The sequence below is a fragment of the Notechis scutatus genome, chromosome 1 (genome assembly GCF_049901735.1).
Source record: "Notechis scutatus isolate UNSWTSFEM ecotype Mainland chromosome 1, rNotScu1.2, whole genome shotgun sequence".
NCBI classification, from domain to species: Eukaryota; Metazoa; Chordata; class Lepidosauria; order Squamata; family Elapidae; genus Notechis; species Notechis scutatus.
In genome coordinates this window covers 263,810,082-263,834,443 of record NC_142009.1, presented here as the reverse complement: position 1 = coordinate 263,834,443, position 24,362 = coordinate 263,810,082, and the positions used below count along the sequence as shown (strand labels likewise).

Sequence of the window (24,362 nt, the reverse complement as noted above, 5' to 3'; positions counted from 1 at the left end):
GGCTGTGGGCAGAGTTTGCCTGCAATACAGCATTCTAACCACTGCAACAAAGGCCAAATTGACTAGGATTCTTCTTTAAAAATCAATTTACCAACTTGTATTGAACAGTGGGTAGATTTTAATAAATACTGAGATGAAAGATTCCCTTATTGGTCTTCATGTTGCAATAGATTGCTTGAAGATGATGATGATATACACATATAAGAGAAAAAATGTTTTAAATGATTGATAATGTACCTTTTCTCTTTTCTGAATCCCTCAGGAAAGAAAGAAAGAAAGAGAAAGAAAGAAAGAAAATTCTATGCAAAATTTTGATAGAGACATATAGAAAATACCAGAAACAGAACAAATGGAATTATTTCCGGAAATTTGAGAAGTCCAATGAAAAATCCAATAAAGGTAATCAGATATATACATATATATTTCAATATAACATTCTCTGGATGTTCTCTTACTAGACCATAAGCTTTGGTGAAGCCTTAGTACAGTTCCTACTAATCTATGACATTTGTTTCAGGTTTATGAAGAAGAGAAGAATAAGTTCTAAATAAGGCTATTCTGATGGTGATTTATTTCTGATGAATTTATATTAGACTCAGTTTTGGATTTTGGATGGCAAAGTTGAAATAGCAATAGATCTGGCTTGTCTGCATGACTCTTATAGATGTGTCTGACTTTGTTGACAGCTTTCCATGTTCTCAAAGTTAGTGCCAATTGTGACATTATTGTGGAACATAATGTTTTGGGAAACTATTTTTTTTCTTTATGTGCTCTACAGTTAGCTGTAGCAGCTTGAAAATGTTGTGATGCTTTATATTGTCCTGGAATCGATTTTGCTACATTCTTATCAGAGCCATGAGAAATATTCAAAATCATTTTTCTAAAATACTGTATCCGCATTATAATTTTCTCATGAGATTAAAATAATCAACATTCAGAACCTGTAAAACTAATTTATCCACTGGGATGAAAAGCTTATATTTCAGTCTGTGTAAACCACGACTTATTCTGAATAGACTAACTAAATTCTTTGAATCATTTCCGTCTGGCATCTGGCCCAGCTATAGGCAGAAACAATTTTAGTTAGTAGGAATTCATCTCTGTCAATCCTCCCACACCTCTCATTGCATTTAGATTGTCTGCAGCAATTGATTTTAATTTTCTTATAGAAACTGGAAAATTGAAATGCCTTCTTAGCAAGACACAATATTGCTGAGTCCTCTTTGGACACAATGCCCAGAGGATCCTGTGATCTGCTTGTTTACTAAATGAAAACTGAAGTGAAGAAAATTACAGGCTTTTATGCTGCAGCCTATATTATTTACCATTTATTCTGAAGTCATTGAAGATAAATCAATCAATCAAAATAGAGCTGGAAGAGACCTTGGAGGTCTTCTACTCCAACTCCCTGCTCAAGCAGGAGACCCTATTCTATTTCAGATAGGCAGTTGTCCAGTCTTTTCTTAAAAATGTCCATTGATGAAGCACCTACAACTTCTGAAGTCAAGTTGTCCACTGGTTAATTGTTCTCACTGTTAGGAAGTTTCTCCTTAATTCCAAGTTGCCTCTGTCTTTGATTAGTTCCATCCATTGTTTCTTGTCTTGCCTTCTAGTGCTTTGGAAAATAAGTTGTCTCCTTTGTGGCATCCCCTCAAATACTGCAATACTGCTATCATGTCACTCCTAATCCTTTTTTTCTCTAGAGTGGTCATACCCAATTCCTGCAGCTGTTTTTCATATGTTTTTGTCTCCAGGCCTTTAATCGTCTTAGTTGCTCTTCTTTGCATTTTTTTCCAAAGTCTCAACATCTTTTTTATAATATGGTGACCAAAATTGGATGCAGTATTCTACGTGTGGTCTTGCTAAGGCTTTATAAAGTGTTACTAATACTTCACAAGTTCACATGAGTTTGATTCTATGTCTTTGTTTATACAACCAAGGAGTTTATTAGCTTTTTTGGTTGCTACAGCACACTGCCAGGTTATGTTTAAATGATTGTCTGGGACAATCAAATGATGACTAGGACTTCAAGGTCTCTCTCACAGTTATTGTTCTTGAGCCAGGTTTCACCTAATCTGTACTTGTACTTTTTGTTTTTCCTGACTAGGTGTAAATCTTGCGTTTCTCCACATAAATTTCATTTTATTGTATGAGACCCATTTTTCAACTTGGTTGAGGTCTTTTTGGATCCTGAGCTTGTCTTCTTGGGTGTTGGCTATTCTTGCCAGCTTAGTGTCTGTCTCGTCTCTTGATGAGTTCTCCTTCTTTTCCTTCTATGTCATTTATGAAGATTTTGAAGACTACTGGGCCCAATATTTGATATTTGTACTTTATCAGGAGATGTAATGAACAACTGATGATCCTCAACTCTGTATTCAATATTTTTAAAAACTATGATACATTTCTCTTCTAAATAACTTTCCAAGGGTGATGATTTTCTGCAGTGCAATTGGTTGAAATGTTACTTTCGGCATAGGTCAGTTTACTTATAGTATTATACATATAGTATAGTTTATTTACAGTATTATACTGTGATTGTTACAGTATTATAACTCATATAAAAAATTTCCACTTTTTGAATGGAGAAGTCATTCAAAAATAGTGCATTTTTTATTATTTTTAAGAATTTGAGATTTTATTTTTCTATGTTCTTTATTTGTATGAAATTATTTGAACCTTACAAATTAATCAATTAACAAAAAGAAATAAGGCGTATGACATTTATCAGAGGCATTTATCTATTTTAATGAGAAAGTGAACCCACATATGTACTGTATAATTGTATCCTATAGATCAGGAGTCGCCAACCCCGGTACGCAGACCAGTACTGGTCCTCAGCCTGTTGGGAACCAAGCCATGTAAGTGGTGGACAAGTGATGTGTGAAGCTTCATTTGTGCAAGTGACATATGTGCACATAAAACCACCCCCTCCTCTCCTGTCGCCATCATTGCTGCCAGTCTGTGAAGTTGGAAAGATTGGGGACCGCTGCTGTAGATACAATATTTATTTTTATTTATTTATTTATTTGATTTGTCAATTGCTTACAAAATAATAGGTATAAGTATAAACATGAATAAGAATACAGAAAATAGGTATAATTAAATGGGGACAATAGGACAGGGACAGGAGGCACAATGGTGCACTTATGCATGCCCCTTACAGACCTCTTAGGAATGGGGTGAGGTCAATAGTGGATAGTTTGAGGTTAAAGGAGTGGGGGTTTGAGGATGTAACTACAGAGTCAGGTAGTACATTCCAGGCATTGACCACTCTGTTGCTGAAGTCATACTTTCTGCAATCAAGTTTGGAGCAGTTAACATTGAGTTTGTATCTGTTGTGTGCTCTTGTATTGTTGCAGTTGAAGTTGAAGTAGTCATTGACTGGTAGGACATTGTAGCAGATAATTTTGTGTACTACGCTTAAGTTCAACCATAGGCGGAGTAGTTCAAGATTGTCCAAGCCCAAAATTTCAAGTCTGATGATATAGGGTATTCTGATGCGAGCAGTGGAGTGTAGTACTCTTCTCATGAAATACTTCTGGACTCGCTCAATTGTATTAATGTCTGATATACAGTGCAGATTCGAGACAAATGAGCTGTATTCGAGTATTGGTCTAGCAAAGGTTTTGTATATTTCCAGAGGAGATATATATCTTGAGTTCCATGATGTTACGGAACCAGCCTGGTATAATGATGAAGGTGCACCCTGGAACCAGGACACTATGATTTCTGACCCTCCCTTGAGTATGAAAACTGGTTGGGTGACAGCCCAAAATAATAGAATATAATCTATCCTTTCTTCTCACAGATGTCACTATGCCTTTCATATTAAAAGTTTTGTGGCAATTGGACCATAAAGAGGTTGGGCAAATTTAATTTTGGGATGTATAAGACATCTATTCTTTCTAGCAAGTTTCAGAAACACCAAATGAAAAAAAAGATGAGTCTTAGATTAAAGACCTTACTTTTAGGCATTTACTTAGGCATTTAGACATTTCATGCTTTGATTTCATATCAGTGATAGTATGCTTCTTCCTGAAATTTCACTTTAGAAAGTACAGTGAAGAAATAATGTTGTAAATTATCCTTCTAAAATTATCTAGCTTCAATACATTCATTCTTAATTATTAACATTAGCAGGCTGAGCTTGAATATGATATAATGATATCGGGGGTACTTCATCCTTGTCCTTGAGTCCATCTGCTACATTACAATTCCCCCTTCAAAAGTCTGATTATTTTCTAAATTATTTCAGATATATAGCCCTGACTTTCAATCCAACAAGGACATCCAAGGTGCATGAATTACTGATAGTGCTTTTCAAGTGTTTTTTTTTTTCTTTTCAGGTATTAAGTTTCCAAGCCTCTGCATTCAATGCTAAATTTGGATTACTTTATTCAAAGTAATTTGCATGAGTATCAAGGATTTTAAAAAAAAACAGTATCCACACTCTATATTGCATTATATTTGAGAAAGATATTTTATCTTTTATTCAGATTTTTTTGGGGGTTGTTTGAATAGGCATCCACCAAGGAAACAAGAGGATAAATGACAACATGTGCCAGGATCTAACCATATAAATGACATAACTTAGGTACTTTTGTCAGACATTATATGGCATCATTGTGTTATACCATGGACTGTGCTATTTATTAGCACTTACTTCCTCCCTCCCTCTTCCCTATATTCTACTATACTCAATACATGTTATCATTGATGGATATTAGAGGCCATCTTTTTTGCAGCCAATATAAACATTTCTTCAAGTGATCATTTCATATAGCTTGAAAATATAAACCGCTGTAAGACTTAAGAACTAGCTGACCAGAAATTCATCATGCATATATCAAAAACTTTTAGAGACATTTCTGTTTTGGTGTCTTATGGAGACACAATAATTATTAAATTTGGAAAATGCTTTGGAATGATTTATCTGACATCGTTATCTGAATTGACAAAGTTAAAAAATATAAGATGATACCGTTAGGAGATGGTTATATATCTCTATGACAGGTACTTTGATCACAATCTAACTGTAGGAAATTGCCCGATAGCTCAAAAGAAGCAATCTCTGAACATGTGTTGTCATGGCATGACATCCATTATGCTAAGTCTCTAAATTACATCACCCAGGGGAAGTCAAGGAATGATACTACAAATAAGAATTCTTAGTCGAAGGGGTTTGCATTCTTAATCCAAGCTCAGATTTATTGCACTTGTTCTTGGAACACACTGATAAAACAAAAGCCCTGACAAATGCTTATTCCATGGCAAGCTGTTTTTCAAGTTCAGCATAAAAGGTTTTTTTTTTCCCTTAAAAAAAGGCTCTGTGTATGTTTTTTTGTTGTTGTTCTGCTGAGCAGACTCTTCCAGTAGATAAATTCTGAAAAACCGATATATAGCCTGTGGAGTATTAAACTGCAGGATATGCAGCAAGTACTTTCAGTATGGGACAAAAGAGAATGAGAGTATTTTAGTTTCATGAAAGCACTTCTAGTAATATGCCTTGTGTAGTCAGCTCAGGAGGAGTTATTACTTTATTATAAAAAAAAGAGGAAGACATGCTGTCTTCTGGATTTTACCCAGGCTCCCAAGTCCTTTGAAGACTGGGGAAGTACTGTCCTCTTTTTCATACAGGTCACTTTCAGTTGGAGTGTGAATTTGATGGCAAGAGAGAAATGTCTTCTCTCCTAGTTAGTGTAAAGGAAAGCTTTCATGCTGATGTCATCACTCTTTTCCTGCATTTTGTGGGCCCTGACATCAAGTCAAAAGCATTTTCCTTCTTCAGTGAAAATGAAAGAGGAGCTGAATAGCTGTCTTATGCCTTGCCTAGAATGACAGGTCAGTGACTCAGACTAAGGAGACTCAGGGCAAATATTGAGTAGCAAATGTAGTTGTCTGCATTTGCTTTTGCATTTGTGCCCACTCTTCTAGAGGTCATTGTCAGAATGATCATAAGAATCAGTGGTGAACAGTTTTCCTACAGGCTTTGATTGTGCTTTGGTCTGCTTATTTCTCAGTATTTTAGAACAGTTTCTCTTTCCAATATTTCTTTTGGAAAACCAAACAATGAATTGCACAATGCTATATAAATGAAAACAATTTGACATGATACCTAGATGTTTTGAATCAAGGGTAATCATATGTGAAAGTATCACATATCTTTCATGAGGAATTACCTACTGTCCTTTCTTTCTTATAGTTGAGATGTGTGAAAGCAGAACCAAGTATAATACACACCTTTCCTTTTCGACATTCTAAGTAATAATACTGAACTCTACTTTCAAATTTTTGATGTATTCTAATTTCTTATATGAAGCTATTTACTGTAATTGATCATCAGTTGGGTAAAAACAATATTATATCATTTTTAAAAAGTCTATCAATATGGATTCATTTATTTGCTCAACATATATGTGATTACAGAATGTGTTCTTATTTAGAAATTGGAAATAAGTAAAAATAGAGACTGCCATATTAAGACCGTAAACCTAGACCCACTTCCTTAGAGGTCATTGTACTCAAAGACTCATATGGGTAGCTCCATTTCTAATAAGAGTCATGGTCAAATATGAACTTTTGAAAACAGACAGATGATGTATACCAGTAGATTGAAAGGCATTTAATATGGCACTGCTACGTCCAAAAACAAGAAAGGAAGGAGAAAAGCTGGTTTTAATGTAAAGAGTACAATGTTGTGACAAATTTCTCAGTGCAATTGCATTTTGCAAATGGTGCATTTTTTAGTAGTTCATTATACCTCCAGATGAATGCTTTTCATGTGGATGATTTTCCTTTTTCATAAGGAAGAAGTGTTTTTCACACAAATGATAAGTGTTATTGATCTTTTCCAGCAATTTACACTGGAAAATGAATGCTATGCCAACATATGTCTTAAATCCATTGTTCTGGATTTACAGGAAATCAAAAACCTGAATTAATGTCAACTTCTATTCTATTTGAGTTTATGGACCTTTAAATCCATTCTTGGCCATTACTGTCACTTTTACTTTGCTATAGAACATTAACTGTTTTTGTTGAGGATATCTAACAATGATCCGATAAAGCATAGCGTATCTGGGCTGATAACTTAGCATTTTCATACTTTTTAACATGCATATTCATACTTGTCTCCATATATGCCTGAACATATATACCAACAAAGATACATATTTTCAACCAAATGGTTTCCTATTGTTATGGTTTTCCTCTGCTTAAAACAGAACAGCAATTCATAAATTCATGGTGTTCTCAAGGATGAAATATTTTTTCGTCAGTGACGAAATGAGATTGTGCTGAAAAATAACATAGTTAAGGATTCTAGTTTGCGATTCTAAGTCTTTAAGAGTCTCACTGATCGTTAGAAAATAAGATGAAACTTTACTGTAAGAACTGAGCATAGTGTCCTATAACAGTAGATTGTTTTTTAATGGACAATATCCCCATGCAGAATTTAAGAATAAATTTTCTTGTACTAAGTTAGAGTCTGTCTGTCTATCATCTGTCTGTCTGTCTATCTGTCTGCCTCTTTCTTCTATCTTTCTATCTATCTATCTATCTATCTATCTATCTATCTATCTGTCTGTCTGTCTGTCTGTCTGTCTGTCTGTCTGTCTGTCTGTTATCTATCTATCTATCTATCTATCTATCTATCTATCTATCTATCTATCTATCTATCACCTTTCACCTTAAGAAAGCTGGCCTAGATAGTGTCATGGAGAAAAACAATTAATTAGAATATGAACCAAAGCAATGAAGATCTGAAGCAAAGTTTCTTTATTAAACTGCCCTATAACAATGATCATTGGGTCTGGGCTCCTAGCCAAACTGACTGACAGCCCTGACAATAGTTTGACAAAAGATTATACAAGATACAAAAAGTTATTTGAACACTAAAAAAAATATTGATAAAATTTGCATGGGTAAAAAAATCCTCCAATTTTATATTTATATTAATAATAATCAAATCCAGATCATGCGTCTGGAATCATAATATTGCTTTTCTCCTTTTCTCCTACTCTTTGCCTTTTTTCCCTTCATCAGAGTAATTATAAACTAAGTTATAATATCAAAGGAAAATATATTCAGGTGGCATGATAGATCCATATACCAACAAAGTTCAGAATCATGGGCGCTTTGGTGTTCCATTGGTATTTTTGAAAGCAAAATTGGATTTTGAAAAAGCTGTATAGAAAGAGTGTTGATATTTTTGAAATTTGGTATTGGTCAAAATTTCTGAAAATACCATGAAGAGCTAAAATTAAAGGGCGGGGATCATTGAGCAAATAAATCCAGAGTGAAAGAACAGAAAAAGATGAGCAGCAATAAAGGTGGCTAGATTCAGTTACAGTGGTAAAGTGTGCACCATTGGAAAATTTGATGGATCAAATTGGGACAGATTGTCATGAAGAAAATCTATTTAAGCAATCATTAAAAATTGATACCAAGATGATGACACATAATGAATAAATCATGGTATCAAAAGGAATCCTGAATACCATTGTTTTAATTCTATGCCTTTTGTCTACTGTCACAAGAAACATTAAAGCATAAAGATCAAAGATCTAAGAATTCTAACTTTTCAACTCCATAGTAGGGATAAGGCAACTGGGGGGGGGGTAGCTTGTAGGCATTCGTTCTAACCCTGTGCTGTTTTGCTGACCATGCAGCAAAACTAGACAGTTTAACACCAGTTTAAATTTTCTCTCTCTTTTCTACTGCTGAATTTTCACATATCCTTTCAAGCTATGATTTTCTTACCATGGCTTATCCAACAATCAGAGTTGACTGACTTCACATTGGATGTTAATCCAAAACCAAGCATGACCTATGTGGAAAGTAAAAATATACAGTGTGGTCAACTTCATTCTCTGGAGTTTTAAAGATCCATCTCCTTGTTCTATAGTCTCAAAATTCTGTGAATCTGGACAGATGTCTGGAGAAGAGGGGTTAAACTTATTTTCCAAAGAACCAAAAGGCAAGACAAGAAACAATGGATGGAAACTAATCAAAGAAGGAAGCAACACCTGGAATTAAAGATAAACTTCCTAAAAATGAAGACAATTAACCAGTAGAACAGCTTGTCTTCAGAAGTTGTAGATGCTTCGTCACTGGCGGTTCTTAAGAAAAAAACTGGACAACCACCTATCTGAAATGGTATAGTGTCCCCTGCTTGAGCAAGTTGTTGGACTTGCCTCCAAGGTTCCTTTGGCTCTATTCAGAAAGATTGATTGAGATTTGATGGCAATGTGCTCTATGGCTGGAGGATATCTGAACAGAGTACTGAATATGATTGAACTCTCTATATTCTCAGGAGAATACTTGATCAGCCACATCAGAGATTTCCATCTCTTCTTAGTATACATAATTAGCAGAAGATAATCAGTATGTTTTAAATCAGTTTGACTGGTGTAATTCTAATGATAGATTTCAAATGAAGCTGTGAGTGAGGTTGTCTAGTCTGACTGTGTCTCTGTACTGTCACTCTGTTTACCCATCTGTCAGTTCAATATCTTGAGCTGTATCCATTAGTACTGAATTAACTAACTAAAAAATCAATGGATTCAGTGTGTAATGGCTGCTTTTCTGCACCTGCTGAACAAACACACCAGACTTGAAGTTCCTGCTTTCTTTTGAGTATTGGGTATTGCTTGGCAGTGAAGAGAAAAGCCTCAGGTTCACAATAAATCCATGCATGCTGTCTTGTGCTGGAATCACTAATTCACTAGGACTTTCTTATGTCCACTTGAGGGTCATTCATTTTCTGAATTGCTCAGCCCATCACACGGAGACATGCACTCTCTGACTTCTGGAAGCAGCCTAGTGAATGTGCGCTTCATTAATCTCCATGCCCTGTGTTGAAAATTATTCAAAATGTTTTCCATTTAAATTTTAGGTTCATATTGGCACACCTTCCATGTAGCAATGCTGCAAATTAAACTCACTTGTTCATTGGGAAAGATGCCAGTGCAATCATAGTATATTGCTTAATTAATGGAATGATGTCCTGGATTTAAGCAAACCAATTCCCTGCCTGCCTTGGTGTGTTTTCTATCCATCATTTTTCAACAAATGGAATTACTTATTCTCCTTGATAGGCCCCCTGAAATCATACTGCTGGGCTAATTTACAGTGCGAATAGAAAATGAGATAAAAATGTATTATTAAATTGTACTAATATACTTTAATATGATTTATTCTTCTGCAGATACACTAAGTAATACACAACATCTTAATGTTTTCTTGTCAGCTACCGTAAGGCTGTATTCCATATTTGATTGGGCATCTGTCGTGAGCACATCAATTTTTTCTCCACCTTTAATTTTAATAAATTTGTATTAAATTTGGCTTTATTTTCTATGCACTCTTATCTCCTTAAGATGGGGTTTGCAGCTTCCATCCTTCAGAATGTGGATTTATGCAGCTTATTAAAGACTAAGTTGCAAAAACAGATGGGTGTAGCATCCATATTGGGATAATCAACTTAAGCTCAATTTTGCCCTTGAACTTCATTAAATTTCCACCTGCACACAACTGTACCACATTTTGAGAGTATCTACTTTGGCTTGTGCATATGTGGGTTACATATGTAAAGCCTATGAAAAGAATGATAGCAAGCCATATCTGAACAAGTGATTGCAGGGCCATAGGTTTGGGTTTTTTCCCATTAAAAAAGTACTTCAAATAGATTTTGTTCCCAACTGTGTTCTATTACAATGAAATGTAAGAAAAATCTTTTGTTCTACTTCTGTAGGTGGGAAATAATTTGAAAGCAACAATACTGACAAAAATGCAATCTATATATTTTTTTTTTAAAAAAGGAAAGGAATACCCACGATTTAGCTTAACATTCCAAACAGATAGCTCATAATTGTTTTGAAAAGTGGAATACAATATGATATAATTCTGTGAAGTTATTCTATAGCATGTAGTATCCCCCTTTTCAAAACATTTAATGTCTCCTTAGCTTAGTCTGTATAAATGTCAGCTGGTTCCCCCCCAATTCTCTGAAAATGCAAAGGTAAATGTGAATAGATGGAAGCTTATTTTTTTTAACTGTGGAAAATAATCAAATTGAAATAAATCAGCTGAAATAGAACACCCAGTCCCTACTTTGAAACAAATCCTTGTTGTATATTTATATATCTGTGTTAAATCAGTGTGATGATTCCACTTTAATGTTCATAAAATGGGAAAGGATCACCAATTTGCACAGCTATTCACATGATCTGTCCTGATAATCTGTAGAGTTAGGATGGAGTGAGACAAGGTTCATTTATCTCCACTGCTACCTTGATTCAAAGCAGGACTTTTTTGCATACTTAAAAGCTATTTCTTTTTCACTTCACTGGCTAGGAGGGATACTTTCATTGAAACTTCATCAAAGCAAAGCACCCCCTTGAAGCTTTGAATGGACTTGTAGATAGGCAGGTGATTGTGTCAGGAGTCATTTTATCTCTACCTATGAAACCAGGTCCTTCTGTTATCACTGAGGACTAACTTAGGTAGAGAATTACCTGGGTGGGTGGGGACTTGTCAACCTTATTGAAACTACCTTTTTCCCAGAATAGAAACTTCTTCATTTTTCTATTAGAATACGGTTAAGTAACTCTTAGTGGTAAATGCAGCAAGCATTTGTACACTTGTATTTGTTGGTTTATGCATCTGCTGGAACAGCTAATCTGGTTCTTAAAGCTCTGCAGATATTCCTTTTAGAAACATTAAAGCCTCAACATCTTCCAGTCCTCCACATGCAGTTTAGAGCACATGTTTACTCTCGTGCTTTCCAAAACACTTCTTTTGAAGGATTTGCACAGTCCAGTTGATGTATGTATCTCTAAGAAACTTACCTTATTTCACATGTTCTTAACAGAGTGAGAGGGTGCTAGGAACAAGAGCAGTCATGGCTAGAATTTCTGACAGTTAGCTAACTAAACGCTGACAGCAGCATAATCGGTTTTCTGCCAATGCATTCATCACCTTGGGCTGTGCTCCCTTCCTGTCTCACAAGCTTGAAAATGACACATGACCTCTTTCTTTTCCCAGACAAAGCAAAGCAAAGGGACATGATGGAGCATGAAGAGGAAAAAAATACACTTCCATTAAAGTTTTTTTAAAAGAAATCTTTAAAAAATAATTGGTCTTTTTCTCACAGAACATCTCACTGTAGTTCATTTGGGGTTGTACTGCAAAATTCTGTTGAAAAAGAGGGAAAACAGAGATCTAATTGTTTACATGGTATTTTTCTCTCATACATGAGAGACTCATTGGTCTTGGTGTCATAATAAGGGGAACCTCTATTTCAGACTGGATTCTGGTCTCTGAAAGAACTGACAAATTTGCCTAGATTTTGGGCCAACTTTAACTATCCAATTCCATAACAATCCAGGGTATCAACAATGAATCAATTCTTCATTGGCCAAGTGTGATTAGACACACAAGGAATTTGTCTTAATACATCATTTAGTAAAAAATTATCTTTAAGACTACAGTGGTACTTCAATATTCAGTGTTCATTAGTTCTAGGAGGTGCCATGAGTACTGAAAAAGATGAGTCCCCAACATATTACACGACTTACCTTTGTTTTGGCTGGGAAGAATTTTTTGTCTGTCCCTTTTCCTATATAAAGAACCTTCCTAGCATGGCTGACTTCCTGCCTATTCTATGTAGCTGTCTCTTTCTTCCTCTTGAAGTGCGTAAAGCACTAAACAAATGCCAAGTACCAGGACAATATTTTCATGTGTCAAGTATAAAATTGAATCAATCGAATATAAGGAGACCACTTTATTATATAGTGTCAATTTCAACTACAAATCCTCCCACTGCTCCATTATAAATTGTAATCAAAGCTTTTAAGCCATTTTATAATTATTAATATTTAAAATAGGCCATTGACCCTGAAAGTGTAGTTAAGATTTCCTCCACTTCAATTTGCTTTAAGAAAAGTAACCCAATTCTGTTTTCATTTTTAATACAATAGAAATAAAAATATTTTCTATGCCCAGTGCAATTGTAGAAAACTAATATAAAATGAACAATAATTCACATGGTATATTTTATGTCTGCATGTCTATTATTAAGTAGCAGTTTCTCATAGGTGCAAAATATGTCAAAATCTATAATTAATAGTAAACACTAAAATCTGTGGAATATTAGTTGAAATTAATTAGTTTACAGAATGAATAGAATAAAATACATTTATTCAACTGTAAATGAATAGTTTCATTTACAGAATGAAACTCTGAATAGTTTCATTCAGAGTTTTCAGAATGAAACTCTATAGTTTGGAGCAAGTTCTTTTCAGTCACAACTACAGATAGTCCTCGACTTATGACCACAATTGAACCCAAAATTTCCATTGCTAAGAAAGACAGTTGTTAATTTAGTTTTACTCCATTTCATGCCACAGTTGTTAAGCTAATCACTCTAGTGGTTAAGTTAGTAACACAGTTGTTAAGTGAATCTGACTTGCCTGTTGAGTTTGTTTGCAAAAAAAAATGATCACGTGACCCTGGGACACTGAAACTGTCATAAATATGAGTCAGTTGTTAACCATCTCAGTTTTGATCATGTCACCATGGGGGTGCTACAATGGTTGTAAGTGTGAAAAGGATCATACGTCATTTTTTTCAGTGCCACTCTAACTTTGAATGGTCACTAAATAAACTGTTGTAAATTGAATATCCAGTGATTTTCCAAATATGTATAAATATGCCATTCATTTCTGAGATATTGTTTTAAGATTAATAATCTTCAATCAGAAATACAAAAATATAGTTTGTAGGAAGTAATTGTCAATGGATTGTTGACATATTGAAATTCTGCTGGACCTACTTAATACAGTACCAGGATGTTGAGAAAGCACTTGAGAATTTTGTATCACTATGTCCTATCTAGTGATTGGAGGAAGACCATTTTCCTCCCTAATCCAGAGTTGATCAAAACTACTGAAGCAAATTATGGGTATACAAACCTTCATACCTTAGGACTTTTAGTAAAAACTATTATCTATGAATTACAATTGTCTTGGAGTACTGGCCTTCACAACTTCCTGTCCATAGAACCTTTCCCTCTGTAGTATTCCAGGCCTTTCTGGGTAATTTCCTCATGTTTTCTGTGATTTAATTAAAAGTAACTGGCACACAGTTAAAACTTTTTAAATGTTCATTTAGTTCATTTGGTCTAATAGCACATTAATCTCTTGAGAGATGCTACTTGAGATAAAATGCTTTGTCAAACTGCATTGCTTAAGTCATAAATGAATATAATAGTGAAAGCACTCAAAAGTAAGTTAGTAATGTTTCCTTTCCTAAATGAGGTAGACCATTAGCTTAATCGTTCCCCTGGAGATAAATGGAAAGACCATGTTTTCCTACAGAAAATTGTATAAACAAAACTCTTATCACTATGTATGAATTTTTATGCTCTCTAGATCATACATAAATCTTCTGAATTTTGAAGTATAGTCTAAGTGCTTTGTATAACCTCACTGTCTATGGCACAGAGTAGGATAAAAGGTACAAATAATCTTTCTTTTTTTCCAAATCATGATCTTTATAATTTTATCTGAAGAGGTGAATAATACTTAAAGTACATAGCAGTAGCAGTAGAAGTAATTATATTTATAACCATGTGCAGAACAGGAAAATAAACAATTATGAACAATATAATTCTTACACTGTCTTTTTTTTTCCTGTTCCTCTGTACCATTAAATATCAAAATAGAACTATATTAAGAATCATGCAGACTTATACAGGACTCCATTGATTCTTATGAAAGCTCAAGGGTGTCTTCTTCATTTAAGACAATTGGGATTTTTAAAGTTTTACAATTTTATTTGTGTGAAAATATAGTAGTTCACAAAATCTGAAACAATATGTCAGCATTGTGACAAACTTTTTGAAATGAAGGACACAGGAATTTTTAAAAAATAATAATTTGTGATTCCAGACTAAGATTATAGTGAAGGTCTCTGCTTGTTCCGAAATAGCATTATTTCGGTGGTTTTATTCATTTATTGCAACCTTTCTGAATTCTGAAACCATAAGTAGTCCTCGACATACTACAACAATTGAGCCCAAAATTTCTGTTGCTAAGTGAGACAGTTGTTAAGTATTTTCCCCCATTTTACAACCTTTCTTGCCATAATTGTTAAGTGAATCAGTGAAGTTGTTAACTTAGTAACCTGGTTGTTAAATGAATCTGGCTGTCCCATTGACTTTGCTTCTCAGAAGGCCACAAAATAATGATCACATGACTCCAGAACACTACAAACATAATAAATTGCCAAGCATCTAAATTTTTTGATTACATGATCATGGGGATGCTGCAATAGTTTTTCATGTGAAAAACAGCCATAAGTCACTTTTTTTCAGTGCCTTTGTAACTTTGGATGGTCACTAAACAAACTGTTGTAAATTGAGGACTAACTATATATCCTTCTTCTCCTCCTCCTCCTCCTCTTCTCTCTCTCACACAAACACAGTATTTGAATAACTAAACACTAAAATGAAAATAAAAAAAAATAATTTTAAAAAACTGGAGTTATAGTGGGAAGGGAATGTTACATAATTTTTAGTTTATAACAAGGTAATAGAAAGTGGGAGAGGAATAGCCCCGAGATCCCTAATCCTTTCAGGTTTCCAGAATGACAGCAAATCTTTTCTTCCACAAGTCCCCAGTCCCAGCAATGGAGATAATAAAGACTTTCGTAGTATTTCACTCATCTTTTTTATCCTTTCTCTTTTATTTCCTCCTATTCCATACCATGTCATGCAGATTTATTGATTTGAGAAGACATTGATTGCTTCTTTTTAGCTCAGTGTCAGATCCCAGCTTCAGTGAGAATCATGTAGTTTACAAACAGGTAGTGAAGAATCAGCTCCTGCAGAACCTTGAGACACAAAGAAAACATACCTTTAGACCAAGGGTGGGATTTAAATTTTGTAACAACCAGTTCTGTGGGCATGGCTAGGTGGGCATGGCTTCTTCTTCTTTTTTGGCAGCACCCCCTCCATTTTTTGGCCTCAGGGAAGCCTCCTAGGGGAGCGTTTTTGCTCCCAGAAGGTTTCCCTGGGGCTCAGGAAGGGAAAAAATGGAGCATAGAGGGGGCATGCAGCATCCCTCTGTGCTACATTTTAGGATCTCCTGGGCCTCAGGGGAGCCTCCTGGAGGGTGTTTTTGCTCCCAGAAGGCTTCCCGGGGGCTCAGAAATGGAAAAGATGGAGCTTAGGGGGACATGCAGCACCCTCCTGTGCTACATTTTAAGGCCTCCTGGGCCTCAGGGGAGCCTCCTGGGCAAAGCAGTAAGTAAGTGAGGGGAATCCTGGCACAGCTGATTGTCGGGAGGGGAAAAAAGAAATAACTTAAGGAGTGACTGGCAGGGAAGAACACAGTCAGTGATGTCGGACATGCACACAATGTTGCGCATGCGCGATAAGGACTGACTGGGAGGGAGGGGAGGAGTGGGCGGAGAGGGGTGGGGCCCAGCAGGGGCACAATTTGCTGGTTCTCTGAACTGCGCAGAATGGTCTGAACCGATAGAATCCCACCCGTGCTTTAGAGAAACATTTATGAGACTTGTAACAAACAGCTGATTTTTTTTTTCAAAACTAGATCTTCACTCCAGTGAAGAAGTGGGTTTTGAAATTGATTTGTTTGTTCTTTCTTTTTCTTCTTTTTATTTGAAATGCTTCATTCTACTGCACACAACAGGAGGTTTTGTTTCTCTAATATGTCATAGTCAGACCACTTTAAAAATGTACATACTAGTGCATCCAGAATGAGTTATTTTTAAATATGTTGCACCTTATTATACAAGATACACGCAGGGAACATGTAACTCAATGTGCTATTTTGCAAAGAAATAATAAAATAATTTTAACGATCTAGAATGTACTTTTATTATCTGTTGTTATTGGTATAGATGTATAGAGACCACACATTCTCATTTGGTACCTGATCTAAAATTTGAGAAATGTTCTACTCCACTGGGGATTGGTCCACAAAGTGGATGTCCAATTCTAGAATGAGATTTGGGGGGGACATAATTTGGAATTCCTGTAATTTGTCTATTTGTCTTCAGTTCATACATATGTGATTCTGGGTGGGGACAAAGGTTAATAATCTACGTGAGAAAAATTCAAATAGTGTATAATTTGTTAACTTTAAACTGAATGGAATAGGTGGTGAATAGCATTACTGTCATGGAATCACTTCATGCTATTGCTCACATCATCTGCCATTCCTTAGAGTATTATTATGTAGTCCCTGAGCTACCTTTTGTGTTTCTCACAATATACATTGTGTCTAGAGATGATATGATTTACCCATTACTTTTCTTCTTTGCATCTTGTTCAGCCAATTCAGTTTTCCCCCACCAGATTTCCAATCTGAGTAATAAAATTCCACAAATAGAGGGCTTTCTTCAGAATATTTTTGTTAAATTCCAGTTCATTCTCATCCTTCTAACCTCTTACATTGTTGATCTCTCTTGTTTTTATTATGGTTAATAACACAGTCAGCCAGATGTTTAGATTGGATTGGCATTTTTATCCACTTATCAAATTCTTCCCAAACACCTAGAATAGGCAGATTTATTGTTTGATCATATTAAAAATATAATTTCAGGCTGTAAGCTGCTTCAAATGAAGCTGCCTTTTGCAATTGACTAATGGTGATTGTGTCAATAGTGATAGTGTTGAAGTGGTACTCCAGATGTTTTGGAATTATACCCAAGATGCCTATTTTTGTTGTTATTGTAGTGTTTCAGCCTTGCTGTGAACATTCAATTTTTTTTTCACAATCCCAGGAAGAATATTGCTATATCTATATATGTTAAAAATTGGACCTTTTCCCCAGTATACTAGTAGCCAAAAATAGTAATAACAACCATCACCTCTGCAAAAACAATATAATTGAAAATCCCATTATGCTACATTTGATCCAGAAAATTATTGTTGTTTTTATGAGTCATACATATAAGCATTCCATTCATATATTTACTAGAATAAATAGGTTTCACTTTTAGCAGGAAAAATGAAGCATCAACGTGCCTATTTTATACCTAAAGAGAAGTGACTCCTGTACATTGTGGGTGAATTATATCTTGAAATTGGATTTGTGTAGTCAAGAGCAAAATTAACTAAATGGCTTGTTCCTTTTTTCAATGACTCAGTTGATATACTTCATCCAGAGCTCCATAGTTTATTCAAGTCACAGCATCTCTCCACAGATTTATACTTAAGAATGTAAAGCTTGACTTCATTACTTTGGCTTCAGTTCTTTTATTTAGCACTTACTTTGCATTAAGAAATATCAAAAGGCCCTTTATATTTACAGCTCTTAACAATGCCTTAAACCTCACAGGTTGATCATCTTAAAGTAAATAAAATCAGTGGCACAAACTATGCAAATGTATTTTGTCATTCTCTCCAAAGTGCCTCTAAACATTTCCCCAGAGAAAACTTCATTAGGTTACAATGTTGGTTTTTCCCATAGGTATCTGTTGAGATTTTTTTTAAATGAAATAACATCATTGTCCTTCATAAGAGAAAACATTATTCCTATATCTTCAGCAACATTACTATTAATAATATTAATGAATAATTTATCTTTATGTGTCCAGTAGAAGAACAATGCTTGTACTGTTATTTGATGTACTTACATAGCATCTAACACACCTGGGATACTGAAAGGTAGAATTTTAAAGGTGACATCATTGTCCATACTTTAGGATGGTTGCACAACAGCTCCTAAAAACAATCTTATTGCCATGTAAAATTATGTTTAATTTGTATTCTTTCTGCATTCATTAATTCAATGCTTCTATTCTGCCATTTGTTTTGCCGTGTCACTAATAGTTTTCTACTAAGTACTTCCATCAAAAAAACAAGAAAACTAAAACATTCTTACAGTTTCCAAAGGAGGCAGCGTATACATTAAATTTAGAGATGGTAGTTTTATCTGAGAAGCAGAAACTATACATTTTCCCTTGTCCACTTCTTTTTCTTTTTTCCTGCAGCACCGTTAACATTCTTTCAGGGTCTTGAGAGCTATGTTCTCCTCCAGTAGTTCTCTGAGCAGTGTTCCATTATGACATGGTGTTGTTCTAAGTGCAAAATAAAAATCAGTACCTGGATGTATCATAATAGCAAAAATTTAGATGATCACAAGATGGGAGCAAACAGACTTTCTGTATTCCCTTACTGCCAAATTGTAACCATCTGGATTTCTACAACTGAATTGTCTACAATATGTATGTCTACCCTAACAGAAGCAACGTGACACCCATGCTGATCACCTCTTCTTTTCACTCGCTAATGCATCCTGAATATCATTTGCTCATGAAAACAAAATGCCTGAACTATTGCTGATTTTCAAGAAAAGCTCTCCAATGTTTTGAAAATGCCATAATAAAGGTGTATCACCTTTCCCACCTTTCCCACAAGTCCCCCTCATCACTTAAAATTCAATTAAATCATTAACAGAAACATAGGGTTTTGAATAAAGCAGGGATAAACTTTCCTGGAACAGGTGTTTAAGCTATTCAAATCTTATCAACATCCCTCCTCTTATATTTTCATAATCCACTAATATCCTAACAAGTTGGAAAAGGGAAAACTTCAATATTTTTGTTCTGGAGGAAAGTTGGAAAAGATTGAACTTGCAGGCTAAATAGATAGATAGCAGGAAGATGGCAGGGTCCAAAAATCAGAAACTTCTGAGATACTTAGTTTGGGAAATGAAGGTTTTACTTTAAGTAGCCCAAGTCCCAGGGGCTTCAAATTTTTTTAGCAATGGGTTCTCTGCCCAGTTGCTGGGTGGGCGTGGCCATGGTGGGCATGGCCTAGTCAGCCTTCTGCACCACGGTGGCAGAGGGGCGTTTTTGCCCTCCCCGGGCTCCAGAGGCTTTCCTCAAGCCTCCAGGAGGGCAAAAACAGCCTCCCTGGCTTCCAGAGGCTCTCTGGAAGCTGGAAACAGGCCTGTTTTTGGCCTTCCTGCAGTTCTGGGAAGCCCATTTTTTTGGCCTCCCCGAGCTTCCGCCCGGGCCCTGTACTTACCTGCATCCAAAATCGGGCGCATGGGGACTTCTGGGAGGGGAGGGGTGGGTTGGGTGGGGCCAACCAGGAGTGGGATTTGGGGGTTCTCTGGACTATGCAGAATCTTAGCTAGGGGCTCTCCTGAACCCCTGCGAACCCCCAGCAGCCCATCCCTGCTAAGTCCTTAAAAAAAAACAGGCAGTGGAACAGAGATAAAATAGAGGAAAGGATGTCAACTAGAAGACAAAACAAACAAACAAACAAACAAACAAATGAAGGAACATATACAGGTAGTTCTGGACTATATGGGTCCTTATTTTACTGACCTCAGAAGGATAGAAGGCTGAATCTTAAGCCAGTAAGAATCAAACTGTCAAACTGCTGGCAGTCTGCAGTCAGTAGAATTAGTCTGTAATACTGCATTCTTACCACTGCGCCACCAGAATGCATGGCTCTTATGCATTTAAGTTATAAACAAACAAACCAACACATATGTCTTTCTAAAACATTCTGGCCATATAATTTAGGAAGCTTTAGGATGTAATGAAAAATAAAAGCTAACTAGTATACTACATATGCTTTTCTATAAATTATGGAATATGTTTGCTTGAAGCCTGACTGTCACAGTTTTTGGTAAGGACCCTAAAGGCCACTGATCTTTTGCTGTCACTTTCCTCTGACAAATTTCAAATGGGCAAGTTATCCGCATGGCAGTAATTCCAGACATCTGTTTTAAAAGCTTTTCTCAATTGTTTGGAAGGTTTGATTGCTGGCTTTATAATCAGTGGACAGAAAATATGTCTCAGCATTCTAAGTTATCTCATCCTTGTATGCATGAACATGTTTCATTTCAGGTATTTTGCCTGTTTGAAACTGCAGATTTTGAGAAAAGCAATGCACTACGATGAACGCTTTTGCAGAAACAGATAGCAAAATCAGTGTATAAGATATCTGGGGATTCAAAATTTCACACAGGAAGAAATGGTATATATGTTCTGCATTCCTGTTTTTATTCTAAACCTCCCTCCTCAGAGTAGTTTCTGGCCCAGAGCCTTTTGATCTGCATGATATGTCAATTTGTCTTTACCCACATGCAGATAACTCTGAGTATATGGGATTTGTGAATGCAGAAGACAATCCTACTTGATTGTTCTGATTTTAACACTCACACCTTTAACCGCCTTCTGCTTTTTGCCAGACAAGGAAACATCAACTATTGCATAGTAGTTGTCAGTTCTGCAAATGTTTCATGCCTGAGCTGAATTGGTTTTCACCATGAGAAACAAATCATTAATTCTTCTGGCATGTTCTGCAACATCAGTCATAATTCCTTTGCATTTTGGCATCTCCTAGATACCTAGAGTTGATTGTTCTGACTACCCCCAAGAAACCACAAAGCCAGTGACTGGTCCATATGGATTTTTTTCCTCTGCATTTTGAAATAATAATGTTTGTTTTAGAAAATTTATCCTTCTCCCTTAAATACCCCAAAGCAGGCACTGAATCTTTAGGGGGAGGGGAATAGGAGAAATACAATTTCAAAAAAAATAGTAGAATCATTAAAACAACAGCATGGAATAAGCATAAACCCTCGGGCCAGATAGAAAACCAAATAATGTTACAGTAAGATGTCATGCATATTTCTTGTTGCAGAGATATGAAAGATGATCATTTCTTATTGTATTTGTATTCTTATCTTTTTATTTTGGTTTCTGGCAACACTGCCTGAAGTATTCACATAGAATAAAAATAAAATAACTATTAATTAGTGAAATTAGTCTTTTTGGCAAGTAAGTAGTAAAACAACCCCATAGTATGTAATATTTCCAGTCTAATATGCATTATTACAATACATTAATTCTTATATATTCACCTAAACTTTTAAGGGATAGAGAAAGAAATCAGAACAATGGTAAACAGAACAAAGGTTAAAAATAATTCAGGACATCAAAAACTTGATAATAGCTCAGGGGCAAGAGAAAGAGACCAGGGGGGAAAAAACAGCTCCATAAATCTCACTAGAACCACAATCCATTTCATCTGAAACTTCTGGATAGAATAAACTGAAGATGCAGTCGATGAAGTGTCTTCCACATCACAGGCCATGATAGTCTTCTAAAAACTGGACAGGGTAAGATGTTGAAAAGGCTGCTGCTCCCTTAATATAGATTATCCCATAGCAATAAACATGAATGGTTGCCCAACTGTCCAACCATTCTAGTTGTTGTTGTTTTACTTGTGAAATGTGTTCTTTAATAGAATTAGCACTATGATTAGCATGTAGTTCAAAATTCATTTCCCACCAACACTTATTACTTTCCTATAATTCTTTTGGGCAAGCTGCTGTTCCAGTTCTTCATTTGGCTAATTCTTCCCTTTTTCTTGAAGTGATTATCACATATCTACTTAAATCAACTCAGCTCAGCCTGAATTTCCCTCAGGAAATTTGGCGTTTAAATTTCTAATCAGTTCAAAATTGGTAGCCTTGGGTAACACTGAAGTCATAGGAAATCTCCTCACTTTCCTATTGTGTGGTCAATATTTAAGGACAGTTGTTTTCTATTTCTTTTTTGTTAATATGGAATCATCAGTACAGGATTTTTTTTTAGCCTTAGAGATTATATTTTCCAGTTGAGAACAAATATAAATCCTAACTGGAAATACAAAGATCAAAAATTACATTAGGATAATGATATCATACAAAATAACCCTGAGTACTGTGGGATCCAAATAAAAGAAGCCAACAGATACTGCAGATATGAATTAGCAGTTGTTTCATTACTTGCAAAAATAAATGTAAAATGCACTAGAGAAATAATATGTCCTAAGTGAACACAAGATGGACCCCAGATTCACTGTAAGCTTGGAGTTGGAGAGAGTTGGGGAGAGATTAAAACATGGGATCAAAGAAAATGTCAAATAAATGCTACATTATTAAATGTGATAGATTGAGCTGGATCTCTTACCAATAAAATCCATCTCAAAAAAGACAAAGTTCAAGTGGTTATAAAGCTTCAAACTCTGTGCTTCTGTAGTCTAATGTTCCCAAGGCAATGCTTTCATTATGCCTTGTCAAATGTCCCAGGACTAGAATTCCATAATGCTAAGCATGTCATGATGCTGTGTGTACTTATTGAGATGAAGCTCCTATAACCATATAACCCAGCAGGTGCATTTCTGCATAATGTGATGAAGCTCCTAATCTGAAAGAGAAATCCTCTTCCTTGTGGTTATCCTGAGGGTCTCACTATTGACCAGAGACCTAAGATTACTACAGGGCAATGTTTTCATAAAATCTCTTACCTTACTCCTCCATCCACTTCCAATGCTGCCTGTGGAGTTAAGATTCCATTGCAGAGAGATGGTGCAAGGATGCTGATATTATTTTGAAAGTTTAATAAAATTATATTAATATGAATGCTAATCACAATGAATGCACAAATGGGAAGTTTTATGAACTTGCCCCTGAATAACCCACATTTGGGCACCCAAAGCTTTTTCCAATTCCAGCCTTAAATTGCTTGACTTCAAGGTGTAGACTCATTGGAAAAAAAATCTGATTGAGATATCTCATTCCAGATTTCAATTCTTCCTCTGCTTTGGCACTAGTGATGGCATGATATTGGGTCTTTGGGTTCCCCTATTCTTTTACACCTTTTGAAAGATGAACAAGACTAAACCTTTATCATCATTATTTTTTATGTCAACTGGGATAGGAAGGGGAGGTGATATAATTTTTGTTAATGTCACCTTTAGGGATCCATTTTTTTGGTTATTGTTTCATCAGCGTACTTTGTAAGAAATAAAATCACCATTCCACTGATATATTGGTAAAAAAAAGTAAAATGGCCATGGATGACAGTGATCAGAGGAAACTGGTTGTTTCTATCATAGTTCATAGTAACCAACTGGAAGGAGATGATTGCCTGTGATGAAATGAAGCAATGCAAGTAAATCAGGTGGTACTGCTTGAACCAGCAGAAGTCAAAATATTATTTTGATGCATAGAAATAAAAGATGGAAGGAGTTTGCCTTTTGTTGCAGTGGGCTTCAGATAGATAAAGGAATAAAGTGTCTTCCTGCTCTAGAATCAGTGGCCTATAGTGGAATTAGGCAAATTTGATCATGCAAATATTAAAAAAAATATTTTGGAGCCAGCTAAAGAGGAGAGGGAGGGAGCAAGGGAGGGAGGGAGAGGGAGAGGGAGAGGGAGAGGGAGAGAGAGAGAGATATCTCCAAAGCACTATAACCCCTATGATTCACATATACAGAAGGGAGAGTTTGTGTTGCATTGCACATTTCTTTTATTCATTTAGTTCTA

At 35.6% G+C, this 24,362-nt stretch overlaps 1 protein-coding gene across 1 annotated transcript in view; it reads left to right on the top strand.

Annotated features, from left to right (window-relative positions):
- The first annotated feature begins 279 nt into the window (after nt 1-279).
- Nucleotides 280-24,362, top strand: part of LRRC4C (leucine rich repeat containing 4C) — a 341,443-nt gene continuing 317,360 nt past the window's right edge. Inside the window, exon 1 of the mRNA XM_087951253.1 lies at nt 280-399. The gene's annotated coding sequence lies outside the window, so the exon portion shown is untranslated. The remainder of the gene's footprint in view (nt 400-24,362) is intronic.